Source organism: Haliotis rubra, unplaced genomic scaffold (assembly GCF_003918875.1).
Source record: "Haliotis rubra isolate DU_JTF1 unplaced genomic scaffold, ASM391887v1 Scf83, whole genome shotgun sequence".
NCBI lineage: Eukaryota > Metazoa > Mollusca > Gastropoda > Lepetellida > Haliotidae > Haliotis > Haliotis rubra.
The window spans coordinates 60,833-73,680 of record NW_025767557.1 but is presented as its reverse complement, the minus strand read 5'-3'; the positions used below and the strand labels follow the sequence as shown (position 1 = coordinate 73,680).

Genomic DNA, 12,848 nt, shown 5'->3' with positions numbered 1-12,848 from the left:
GGCAGTGGGCATTGTCAAATCGCAGCAGCAACATTTATCATGTGAACGGTGAAAGTATAACTGGTAATCTTGGTATTGTGGAGGCATAGCTTTTAGTGGCTTAAACGTTTGGTCTGCTATATGCAATGCTTGCATGAGCCTGGTTAGCTCGCAACCGTTATGTTAGAGCCACAGATATCTTTATTTCCTCTCAACCTGATGTACGTGATTTATCAAATAAGTGCATTTATGCTGCACTAAATTCCATTCACAAGGCGAATGCTCACAGCGCTAACATAGCTGCCAAACACGGTCACCCCTCCAAGGAATCTCCGCGCCGTACGTTGCTTAACTTCACCAGATTTGTGACCCTGAGCTCTATGCACAGGTCGACACACACTTTTGATAAGGAATATAGACAAAGTACATGGATTATGCAGAGAATGGAACACTATAGAGCGTTGATTTCCAAATTGAAACAACAAGATCGCTCATAAAATAGTTATGTGTGAAACCAACCAACAACAAAGAAATACATAATTGTATTGTCATCGAAACTGGGTTAACAAATCAATATCCATTACTCCAAAGTAATTAGGATACAGTTCACAAAATAATGGCAGTACAATTATAATTGCAGTTACTATATAAAATGGAATAGCAGTTGTAAAAACAGGGAAGTCAGTGATATTGTTTACTATTGCAGCAACAGTAGTCAAGTTTCGAATCTAGGTCTTCATATTCACGGTGAAAAGATTTGTACAAAACCGCTGAACTCCATCACTCAATACGAGATGACATACGTATACTCCTTCAAATGTGTGTAAATATCTCCCAGAATGCTCCACACTATGCTGGATTAGTTTACTGAAGATTCCAGATTACACTTGACTCTACATAGGTTAACGTCCAGACTGACTGCTACATTAGCTACTAATGCATTACTGACAACTGATTATTGTTTAAACACAATTTTATGTACAACAACTGATTGTTAACAGAAACAATAAAACACAACTTTAACACTGTGGTCAGTGGTCACAAAACCTGAAGCGGTATATGCAGCGCCCGTCGAAAGTATCTAATTAGGGTAACGTAGATACTCACTGCTGACATTAGGTACTGATACATTACGGAAGACTAATTATTTTTTTAACACAATGTCATGGACGTCTACTGATTGTTCACAGAAACGACAATTATAATTCAGTTTTACAATACATTACAATGTCATGTGTCACCTTGAGTTTTTTTGCAAATTGACTTTTTCGTCCATCTTGAAAGCCTTTCACATCCTACACACATTTTACCTTTAAATCTAAGATGAGCAAGAAGAAAAACGTTCTCTAGTTATGTGTTTTCTGAACAAAGCTAGTGACACTGCAGAACCTGAATGTACTCAGAAAATTCCTTTAGAATTGGAATACAACACAGAAAAGACGAAATGATGAACACTATATAAGCTGAAGTATCGGGTTTCAACAACATGTCAAAAGAACATGAACAATATCCGTAACGATGACGTCAGAAGTTCAAAATTAGAGTAAGGTCACATGTCGAAGTCACAAAGTCAATAACGGGTATGACCAACATGCGCGTGAAGCACAGCAGTGCATCTACGACGCATAGAGGCTACCAAATGTTCCAAAAGAAGGCCTGGGGAATGGTTTGGGACGTGGTCAGTGCCGTCTGGAACCTGTGTCTGAGATGAGTCACCCGAATCCATCTGTCCTGTCTTGGCGTCGTTACTCGGGACGCCCAGAACGTGGGTGGTCGGCGACGTCATTACTGTTTCCATAACGCCTGACCAATGCAGATATCGTGTTACGATGGCATTGGAAATGTGCTGCCACCTGTTGTTGACTCATGCCTGCTCGAACCATTCCAATGGCTTCATGACGTTGAGCAGATGTTAATCTTGGCATGATGTGCATGTGACTTCTCATGTGAGTTTGTGAACGTTTGAATGACCAAAGATCAAGCTTTCGACAGTTACAGAAATTTCTGAGTTTCACATGTTGTGTGCAGCTGCACAGTCCATAGGCCACTATCAATGACGTCACGTCGCCTGGCACCTGCATGAGCGTTTGATTGTCTCCAATACTTGCTATGTTCACTCCTTTATTTATGTATAAAGACGCTGTCTGCATATCTTTATATTTTCTGTGTGCACAGTTTCTTTATGTGGCCAGTATATATCAGTTTGCAGTTCGTAGTGGGAACATAATCACGAATACCATTCATTTGAAGCGTTCTGTTAAGTCAAGTTAAGGTGGCAGGAAAAAGAAAATTGAATACTGGCTCATAGCTCGATCGATGAATAGGGTATTTACATCTTAACTTGATATCGTGTATCCAGTATTATGTTAACTTGTATTTTTCTTATCCATATAAATGCAAACATTCGAAGAACATACACTCTTCTGCGTGAAACGTAAAGTTCAATCAAGCAGCTAAAGCAAGGATGAATGTCATTTTTCTTTTGAGGAAAGAATTTCAAAGACGCATTTATTTAGCATTTGTGAAAGAAACATAGCAGCTATATAGTGAAACTATTTCTTAAATGATTCAATTGGCAGGGTGCATTTCATTTGATATGATATCTGACTGGCAAATGTGAAAAAGTTTCTCATACCATTTGGCCATTTTCTAGCTAAACATACGTGGCTTTAAATGTTAGACTTGGTTGAGATCTGTCCATGCTAATTATGACAATTTATGAGCGACAGAGATGTATTCGGCACTATTGGTCGAGGTACTTGTCAGTTTCTCAATGTACATCACTGGGTTCGCGATGTCAGATAAACCGTCCACCATATGTTTCTACTATAGTGAGCACTGTTGTTGATTGGTTCGTTGATTGATTACCATTATTCCTTCGCTCACAACTGTTGTTTGTATATTGCAGCTCCAGCAGAGAACAGTGCAACGATCCCTACGTGTGCCCCATGAACAACTCAACGTTCCATTCTCCCCGTCAGAATTTAAGTTGCCAGGGTTACTATCTTTGTTACCAACTCTGGTGATATAAACTCTTTCATCGCTATATAATTCTATATCACACTGCACTAACATGAGTCTATATCAGTGTTTGTGAATAATTTGGGGTCCGAAAATTACTGAACATCAATATTGCTCCATTATAAACTTGAGGAATCCAATGGCAATAAGCCATGCGTTTGGCATAAGTAACCAAACTCCATTTGCGAATCACATCAGGCCAGGGGGAGATGTCATCTCCTGGTGATTTCTCTCATTGTTTTAATTATTTACATATTACAATGCATAATTTCAACAAAGAGGATTTGGCTAATGCAGGCTCATTATCACCTCTGGCCTTTGGTCCGTTTATACGCAGTCCGAAGATTGAACGGGACTGCTGACAGGGAGCGCTGCCTTATCGAACCCACCCAAAAACGTTCGGGGGAAGAATACCTAAGACAGTAGCCTTCTTCGTCACCAAGAGAGTATTTCCAAGATGTGAGTGAGTTTAGTTTTACGCCGCTTTTAGTAATATTCCATCCATATAACGGCGGGGGGACCAGAAATGGGCGTCATACTTTGTGCCCTTCCCAAGTAAACTCGGTTACTCTGCCAGCTTGAGTCAAGAGATCGGGAGGTACCAAACCGAAGTAAGGCACTAATTAAAGAACAATGGAGTGATGGTCAATTTGGTATTTTGGATTCCAAGCGTGATATTTTGAAAATGGGGTCCAGATTGTCGTGCTTTCTCTGACATGTTAGGCTTAGTTGACAAAAAACACTCACGTGTGGTGGGTGCTACCGGCACGGTGCAGCAGGACATGTCCACCCATTTGGCCATTTTTTGTTCTCATCGCTTAATCTCGGTCATCGGTCATAGGCTTGGTTAACAACAAACGCACACGCGTGAATGCAAATTGTGTTTGTGACTCTGGACATGCTTACACCTGTTTGTGTCATCACAGACTTTCATTGCGATCCATTTCCCAAATCCATTTTGCACCTTTGCGCCCTGATATTTCTGCAGATAATCGCGATTGCTATTGCATCTGCACAGTTACATGTGACCTAACCCCACGAATATTTAACTATTGTGCTTAGGTTATTGTCAGTCAACCTTTGTTAAAAAAAACAGCCCTCTCCACTTGTTCATTGATTGGCAAATTTGAAAATAGAAAATCGTTCACACAAGAACAGAGAAAGATAATCTAAAATAACGTCAGTTAATTGAATAAAATTAATGTGTTTGGTTTAAAAGACTTGAAATTTGCTGCCATATTATGTTAAGCAGCATCACAGGAAAATTAGTTTGACTTATCGGCGCGAATGAATTACTAGATAGCTGGTTTTGCACATTGTTTTAAATGTTTTGTTTCACTGACATAAGACAGTGTATACTGAATCATTACAAATACTAATCGATATTTACCTTTGTGGATAGTTTCTGTGCATTTGTTACGTGTCCTTTGATATTCGTCAAAACTGTTTCAGAAACATTCATCTGAACAAATTAGGACATTCCTTGCAAAATAGTATTATCTCCTACCTATAAGCTTACCCTATGTATACATAAGATGCCTTGTACTCTTTCTTGTAATTGGTGTTAGCTATTGTTGCAGCCCCACTCACAATTTGGTTAAACTGTAACATTTATGTAAGTGGGCCGGATTAGTCCAAGTTTTCACAGTGGTCATTCTGTTAGTCCCAGTTTTGACAGCGAAACCTCACACTTTAAAGGATCTGTGACCAAGACGTTTTCAAAATGGGACACAACCAGTGGGCCCATGGTCATTGTTTGAAATTAGTTGAGTTGAGTTGAGTTGCTCTGTACGTCACATCGGCATTATTCCAGCTGTTTGAAATGATTGGTTGACCACATCGTCCAACGGATAATTATGCAAATACCTGGTGCCACGACTGATTTTCAGGGGTCGATTCGCATACTTTTCACCGATTATTTGCACATTATGCTCAATAGATCTGCTCTTAGGGATAACCAAGAGTCCTTATATTCCTGCGCTGATATTATACTTGTACAAATAGCGAATACTTGGGTTTATCCATGGTACATGTTCACTTGTCTCATCTCCACGTACACAATGAGTGATTGTTGTTGTTGTTGTTTTGTTCTTCTTTCACCTGCAGGTAAAGTGTTTTTGTATAGCTTGCAGTCTCTGAAAGGTGTACTTGCATAGCGTATGATGGTTCATAGCTAAATCTGCGGTCTGACTGGTTCGTTTGTGATATGTCAAGAACAGAATGAACATAGGATAGTTTTACCTTTAGTTTTTTAATGATAATTATATTTTACTTATGCATTTCCCACTATGAAATTACTTTTGTATCACTTGTACAATTTGAACATAAACATATTTATCAAGGACTTATTTTTGGATCTGTTCGGGGAATGTAATTTATCATTATTCAAGAAAGTGTAATAAACCAATCAAAACCGTTTTGTTCTTTTCAAATTTTCATGAGTACAGAAACCGAATTTAAATGACTTCGACAACGATGTTGCAGTTTCGGATATCCACACAACAATCCATAGGTCATGAAAATCACTCGAACGAATCATTTCTAGTAAAGGCAAGATTCTTCACTGGTTCTCAGCTCTATATTATATTCTGATGCGATCTCTTAACCATTGTCTAAAAGAATAAAGAAATACAGCGCAACAGATACTTGTATGCATCTAATAAAGATTAACACACAAAAAGGAAATGTATGCATCGATCAAATAATGAACACGACAAAGGACAATGAAACCTATTATGTATTTCTGTGAACAATATTTCAAGTTTGAAATATTCCGGATACTCATTTTGATTTCAATTTCTTTGCTGTGATGTTTGAAGGCAAATTTACACCAAACATACATACGTATTAATGTACGTACATACAGACAGACAGACACACACACACACATACACACATACATACATATAGAGGTAGAGAGAGTGTTAGTATCGTTTCAAGATACTCTGAAAAAGTTGTTACTGTGTCGGTACTTTCGTCTGCCTTATTCATTTCCACTCTTATGGATAAATATATAACCTCTGCTGTGCGCATCTGAATATGTAAATTTTCATTAATTCTTCATATATTTTCAAGGACACCGCTAACGGTCACTGGCAGGCTAAAGCTCCTAGCTTCTGTCTGTCAATAGCGTGCAAGAACAGCATTATACACAAGATCTACTTTCAGATTTCCTTTATTTTATCTCACAATCAACAATCCAAGACATCGTCTTCGTGTCTTGCGGTCATCAATTCACTTTTCAACAGGGCATACGCACTATCCAGAAGAAATTCTCATCACCATTACAGCATTTTGATGGATTGTACTGGAATATGTTACTCTGGTACCGACGAGGCCTGTAGGATTCTCTACATCATGCAAATAAAGGAATAAAATCAGAATCCATTACGACTTAATCATGAGCATCATAATAACAATCATTACAAAATGCACTGATACGACGTGTTCGCAAAACATATGACTGCAGCATGTTCTGTATGATATATCTCTAAGATATCCGTCACAAAAAAGAAAAGAAAAGAAAAACAGGAGTGAGTGAGTTAAAATTTAAAGTCACTTTGGCAATATTTCAGCCATATCGTGACTAAAACAATATATATATATTAACAATAATTAAAGATAGAGTATAAAATCCTGTCAACGAAGGACAGTAAAACAACTAGAATATCACAGATATAAATGTAAAACTGGTAATTAAATCTAAAACATTTTAACTATAGAGGACAACACAATATACAAATAGGCTATAGATCACCAACAACTGAAGGTAGTTCACCATACTAGGGACCATGGGGACTTACAGTACCTTTGCTACCTGCATGGAACATAGGGCACATGTCAAAATAAAAACCTGCATTGACACATTTTTGTCATGTCCTGTACCACGAGACTTTCTGTAATCTTTCAGATACCTTGGAAGTGTAACTTTAATGAAATAACCTTTTGGCATGATCTTATGACACTCGATGTAAAAAGGGCAGTTCCATCGGGCATCAGGATGATATTTGATCGAACGACAGCATACGTTAGGTCCTGTTTGTGATCAACCTTTGATGTAAATACTCTCTTTGGACGCACCAGAAAGTTAAAGATCTATTCGATGATATAGACTGATTACCTAAAGTTTGTAGGTATTCTTCGTGTTATGCCTTCATCAAATCATGATAGTGACCTTTGTAGTGCTGTCCATAATAGAATATAAATACCGCCGAATGAACTCATATCGTGGCAATTGCAAAAAAATATAAGTTTTTCAAAAATATAAGTGTGCACTGATGCAGTGTCTTCGTTTAAAACATTGAAGAATGTGGACGTTTAGCAGCAAAGAGGAAACGTTCATGATTTGAGGTAGTAGTAGAATCTATATCTATGGATTTTATGTCGCAGCCATTACAATAGCATTCTTTATTTCACATCTCTATATTTGCATAAAGATTCCGAGTGACAAAATATGTGTACAATACTGTATGGCACCGAACAATATTCCAGTAGATGTAGCCTTTTTGTGTCAGCATTTAACTTTAAGGTACAACGTCAATATCGCATTTTTACTCCCATTCACAATAACGCCACACGACTCTTTCTCGAATGTTGATTGATCAGTGTAGGTAAAGTCTCGACTAGTGTTACAGGAGAACATGTCCATATTTGATCAATTTCAGTAAAAAAATATTTCCGATGCAAATACATATTTCATTCCTATGGTAGTTCAGGTGTTACAGTTAAGCTGGTGTTTGTGTTTAATAGACATACAGTATGTCGCAATGAAACACATTCAGTCAAAGTGGATAATCAGACATGCTGTTATATGAGCACTGTTCCACAGCTGTAATAGTTCGTAAATCCAAATCCTTCTGTTTTCATGAGTGTCTACTATACGAGTCCGACCATAAGACGATGTTAATGAATCACCACCGGATAGTGATGTTACCCTGTGTTCACGAAACGAAGTGTATCCTGTCTCCCAATTTGAACCTGTCACAAACACATTTGGCATACCTTACTAACCATCTTGAGACAGTTTTGGAAATGATTCTTTAAAAGTCGGTTTTGAAACTTTTCGTGCATATAATAACAACTTGGGGACTTTAGAATAACTCTGGTACTCTAGCTCCTTAGTTTTCAAACTTCATTTAATTATAGTTTTTTTTAAACGAAATACAGTTGACAGATTCTGATATAATTTGTAGATAGATGTATGTCATATTAAAATTGGCAGAGTAAATTCATAACTGATATTGTTAGTGGCTCAGTCACTCAAAGGAGGTTAAAATATTGTAAATTTATTGTCCTCCCGAAACATTCAAAGTATATACTGAGTCAAAAAAGAAACTTCACAAAATGTAATTTGAAAAATAATGAATAATGTTTCTCTGATGATACATCTATGTATCCGAAATGGGATCCCTATCTTTCGACTCTAGAAAAACGTTAGCAAAACCCACTCAAACCCATCCATTCCTCGTGCAAATGACGTTAGTGCCAAATCAGGTTTTGCACGTGCAGTCGATCACGTGATCTTCGCATCGAAGTTTTCTTCATATGCACGTGTTTGCATTGGCCTCAAGAATTGAAAAACACTTTTAAACCACAGTTCTAACGGTATTTGAAATGCCACGATTGTCAAATGTGCAACGTGAACGTGCCGTTGGCATGTTGCAAGCGGGAAGATCAGTTATTGACGTCGCAAGAGCAATGGGATGCAGCCGTCGTACTGTGTATGACTTGCGAGGTCGTCTACAACAAACTGGCACCACTTCTGATCGCCCAAGGTCGGGTCGTCCACGTGTGACGTCACGAGCAGAAGACCGTCAAATCGTCCTACGTCACCTACGTGACAGATTTCTGCCGGCTACACGAACCAGGGCTGAGATGTTTAGAGGTCGACTGTCCTCAAAGACCATTCGAAATCGGTTGCGGGCTGCCAATCTCCATTCTCGACGTCCATATTGTGACTTGACATTCTGTATACCCATGTTTTGGAACGGCGGTGTAGCCTAATGGAATTGATTATGGCACTGTCAGTGTATCGAGTACATCACACAGATCTCAGCAATGAAATAATAACAATTTAACCATCTTACCATCTTCTTTTATAGTGCCCTGAAGAAAGAATGTGAAGTTTCTTTTTTGACTCAGTATATTTGCTCTTACCACAATTTTAATCATAGTATATGTGTGATTTTAATTGCTGTCTATATTTGTCTCCAAGCATCAGTGGCTGAAGGGATGGTGTAAATCCAGCTAGGGTCCATGCAGGTAGCAAAGGCGCTGTAAGTCTCCATAGTCCCTAGAAAAGTGAGCTACCTTGAGTTGCTGGTGATCTTCACCCAATTTTTTAAATTTTGCATTGTCCATAATATTATTGTTTTCATTTTAGTTACATTCTAGTTTAATTCTATATCTGTGACAATCTAGTTTTTTACTGCCCTTCGTTGACAGGTTTTTATACTCCAGTTGCGCTTTTAATGAATCTGTAATTGTTTTGACAAGTATTGAAATATTGCCGATGTGACTATAAATCTTAACTCACTCACTCATTCAGTAGTGTTCACGCACATAGACAGCAAGAAATAGTTGTTTTGTCACAGCAAAATAAAATCAACTCCCAGAAAGGCTGGGACGGCTTGACAGATCACTGACACGTACACACCTTGTCTTAGCCTAGATTGACCTTGATCACGGCTGAGGGTACGTGCATAATTCTACTTAATTTGCGAAATCGACCCACAGAGGGTTAGCAATGTGTCACGACGTATAACCACAGTGAAACAGACTGATAACTAAACACGAGCCACACAGCCATAACATAAATTTGAGACAAGGTCTAACACACGAAGGTGCACTGAGTGAACCAGTTTTCGAACACTAATAACCTTTCACGTCCAATTTGATCAAGTCAATAATCGACTCCGGAATAGTCAAAGTGACTGACTTCATGAACATCGACCTAGATGTTCTAATCGACCTGGATAGAACGATATGCATCAAGCCCGACCATCACATTTTGTTAATTGCCTCAAAACTAAACACAGTCTTTCGATAAGCATGCCTTTCTGATCAGTTCTAACCTAGGTCAGTAAAACAGGAACTAGTAATTGTAGTAGTAGTAGTACATGTAGTAGCATCTTGAGACAGGTTTTGAAATGATTTTAACTACTAGATATTAAGCTGTACTAGGTATTTAGAAGTAATTTTATAGCAGTGGCAACATGCTTCTTGTGAAAAAATGGTTAATCGCTGATAGTTTCAGCCACATTAATAACAACAGTCGTAGCAGAAATATCCATACATTCATGAAACAATAATACATCATCAGGCGAAATGTTATCATACCATTAATGCCACATGTAAAGACAACATTTTCACTGAGGAAGAAATCTGTCAACAGCCTCCAAAACTATTAGCAAAATGCCAAATTATCTTTTGTATCGAAGTCCCAACCTCAGCACAAAGTGATATGTATTACTGAATCCACAAAATGTAAACCAAATCTCATTCCCAAAGATCAACCATAATCCTCAGTACAATCAGGGAAGGTAGGGACACATTGCAAGACTTGCGGACGGATTTGACAAGCTGCTGCTTGAACATTGTTACGGTTTAGACATTACTGAGATAAAAGTCTTGTGATTCCCTTTAAACGAGCAAATTATGATACAGACAAGTCTATACTATTCAATTATATACTGAATAAACAATAAACAACGTTATGATGAATGACAGACTTGAGTACAGTTTTTCAATACAATACAATTGAGTCACAAATCTAAAAATATCAACTCACCAAGGTTTTGATATTCCCATTATAAAGAGATGTACTGAGTGTAGGATGGTGAAAGCTTTGGGAAGTTCAATACAGACGAGTCCAGATAAACGGTGGGTCTTGAAACGCTGATGTTCGCAGACAGATGAGCGTAAATCCAAAGTAGTAGTAGTCCCCCTTACATCTCATCGTTTCTTTCTTCTTTTTTTTTACTTTTATGCCGCACTCAACAATATTCCAGCTATATGGCGGCGGTCTGTAAATAATCGAGGTCTGGACCAGACAATCCAGTGATCAACAACATGAGCATCGATCTGCGGAATTGGGATACGATGACATGTGTCAACCAAGTCAGCCTGACCACCCGATGCCTTTAGTTGTCTTTTACGACAAGCATGGGTTATTGAAGATCAATTCTAGCCCGGATCTTCACGGGTCCTTACATCTCAACAACAATCCCTTATATACCTATTATACAGTTTTTGAGAATTCCACCAGAAGCCACGTCTCACTACGACAATTTAGAGCACACTACGACCATGTAGAAATTATACTGGAATTCCACAGTCTTATACCGGAAACAAATCAAACAAGAAGACAAAGTCATCAATATCCTCCGCAACGGCAAAATACTCTTTATGAATATGTTTACTAATTATGATTATGTCAATGTTTTTGAGTTTATTACAGCAAAGTGGAAGGAGAGCATTGAAAGGTTTTAAGATCTGCTCCAGAAAAGAGGACTGCACTCAAATATAAATTCAACTACCCTCACAGCAACGGAAAATGCAACAAGATGACATCCTCGTAGTCACAGCCTAAGTCACGCGTACGTTTCCATGGAAACCACAAAAAATAAAATTCATATCTGGGTCTAAACCCCACAAGGCACATCTAGGGATGGTGCTTGATATGTGTACCAAGTCTGATGAAGCTAGCATGTATAGTTTATGAGATCTGCTCCGGACAAGATGACATCCTCATAGTCACAGCCTAAGTCATGTTTCCATGGAAACAGCCCAAAATAAAATTCATATCTGGGTCTAAGACCCAAAAGGCACATCTAGGGATCATGCTTGACATGTGTACCAAGTTTAACAAGAAGGCAAAGTCATCAATATCAGCCGCAATAGCAAAATAGTTATGATCATCTCAAATATATTAGCGTGTATGTAGCAAAGTGGAAGGAGAGGGAGCACTACCACCAAATTCAGTTGAAGCCAAAAATGTGGCCATGGAAACACAAAAAACATTTTATTCAGAAATCCAAAACTACCAAAGGGCACCAGTTCACCACTAGACCTACCTATATGATTATGTCAAACGTTTTGGTGTGCATATAGCAAAGTGGAAGGAGAGTACTAAAAGGTTTCAAAGTTCTGCTCCAGAAAGGACCACTACCACCAAATTCAGTTGAGGCCAAAATTGTTACCATGGAAACACAAAAAAACACATTTTGTTCAGAAATCCAAAACTACCAAAGGCACCAGTCCACCACTAGACCTACCTATGCATGAAACTTGGTGATGAAACAGTCAACAGATTTTAAGCTCTGCTCCGGAAAAGAGCACTACCACCAATTTCAGTCAAAGTGAAACTTGTTGCAATGGAAACGCCAAAAATATTTTATTCAGAAATCCAAGACTACCAAAGGCACCAGTTCACCACTAGACCTACCTATGCATGAGATTTGGTGATGAAACAGTCAACAGATTTTAAGCTCTGCTCCGGAAAAGAGCACTACCACCAATTTCAGTCAAAGTGAAACTTGTTGCCATGGAAACGCCAAAAATATTTTATTCAGAAATCCAAGACTACCAAAAGCACCAGTAGACCACCAGATCTATCTATGTGCCAAGTTTGATGAAGAAACATTGAACAGTTTTAGAGTTCTGCTCCGGAAAAGAGTACTACCACCAATTTCAGTCTAAGTCAACTTGTTACCATTGAAACGCAAAACATATTAATTCAGAAATCCAAAACTATCAAAAGTAACCAGTAGACCACCAGATCTATCTATGTGCCAAGTTTGGTGAAGAAACATTGAACGGTTTTAGAGTTCTGCTCCGGAAAAGAGTAC

At 38.3% G+C, this 12,848-nt stretch overlaps 1 long non-coding RNA gene across 1 annotated transcript; it reads right to left on the bottom strand.

Annotated features, from left to right (window-relative positions):
- Positions 1 to 12,036: 12,036 nt before the first annotated feature.
- On the bottom strand, positions 12,037 to 12,397 carry LOC124262245. Its single transcript, XR_006894530.1, has 2 exons — positions 12,276 to 12,397; positions 12,037 to 12,074 (listed from the first exon to the last, which is right to left on the bottom strand). It is a non-coding gene; the product is annotated as an uncharacterized LOC124262245 (long non-coding RNA).
- Between the last annotated feature and the right edge of the window lie 451 nt (positions 12,398 to 12,848).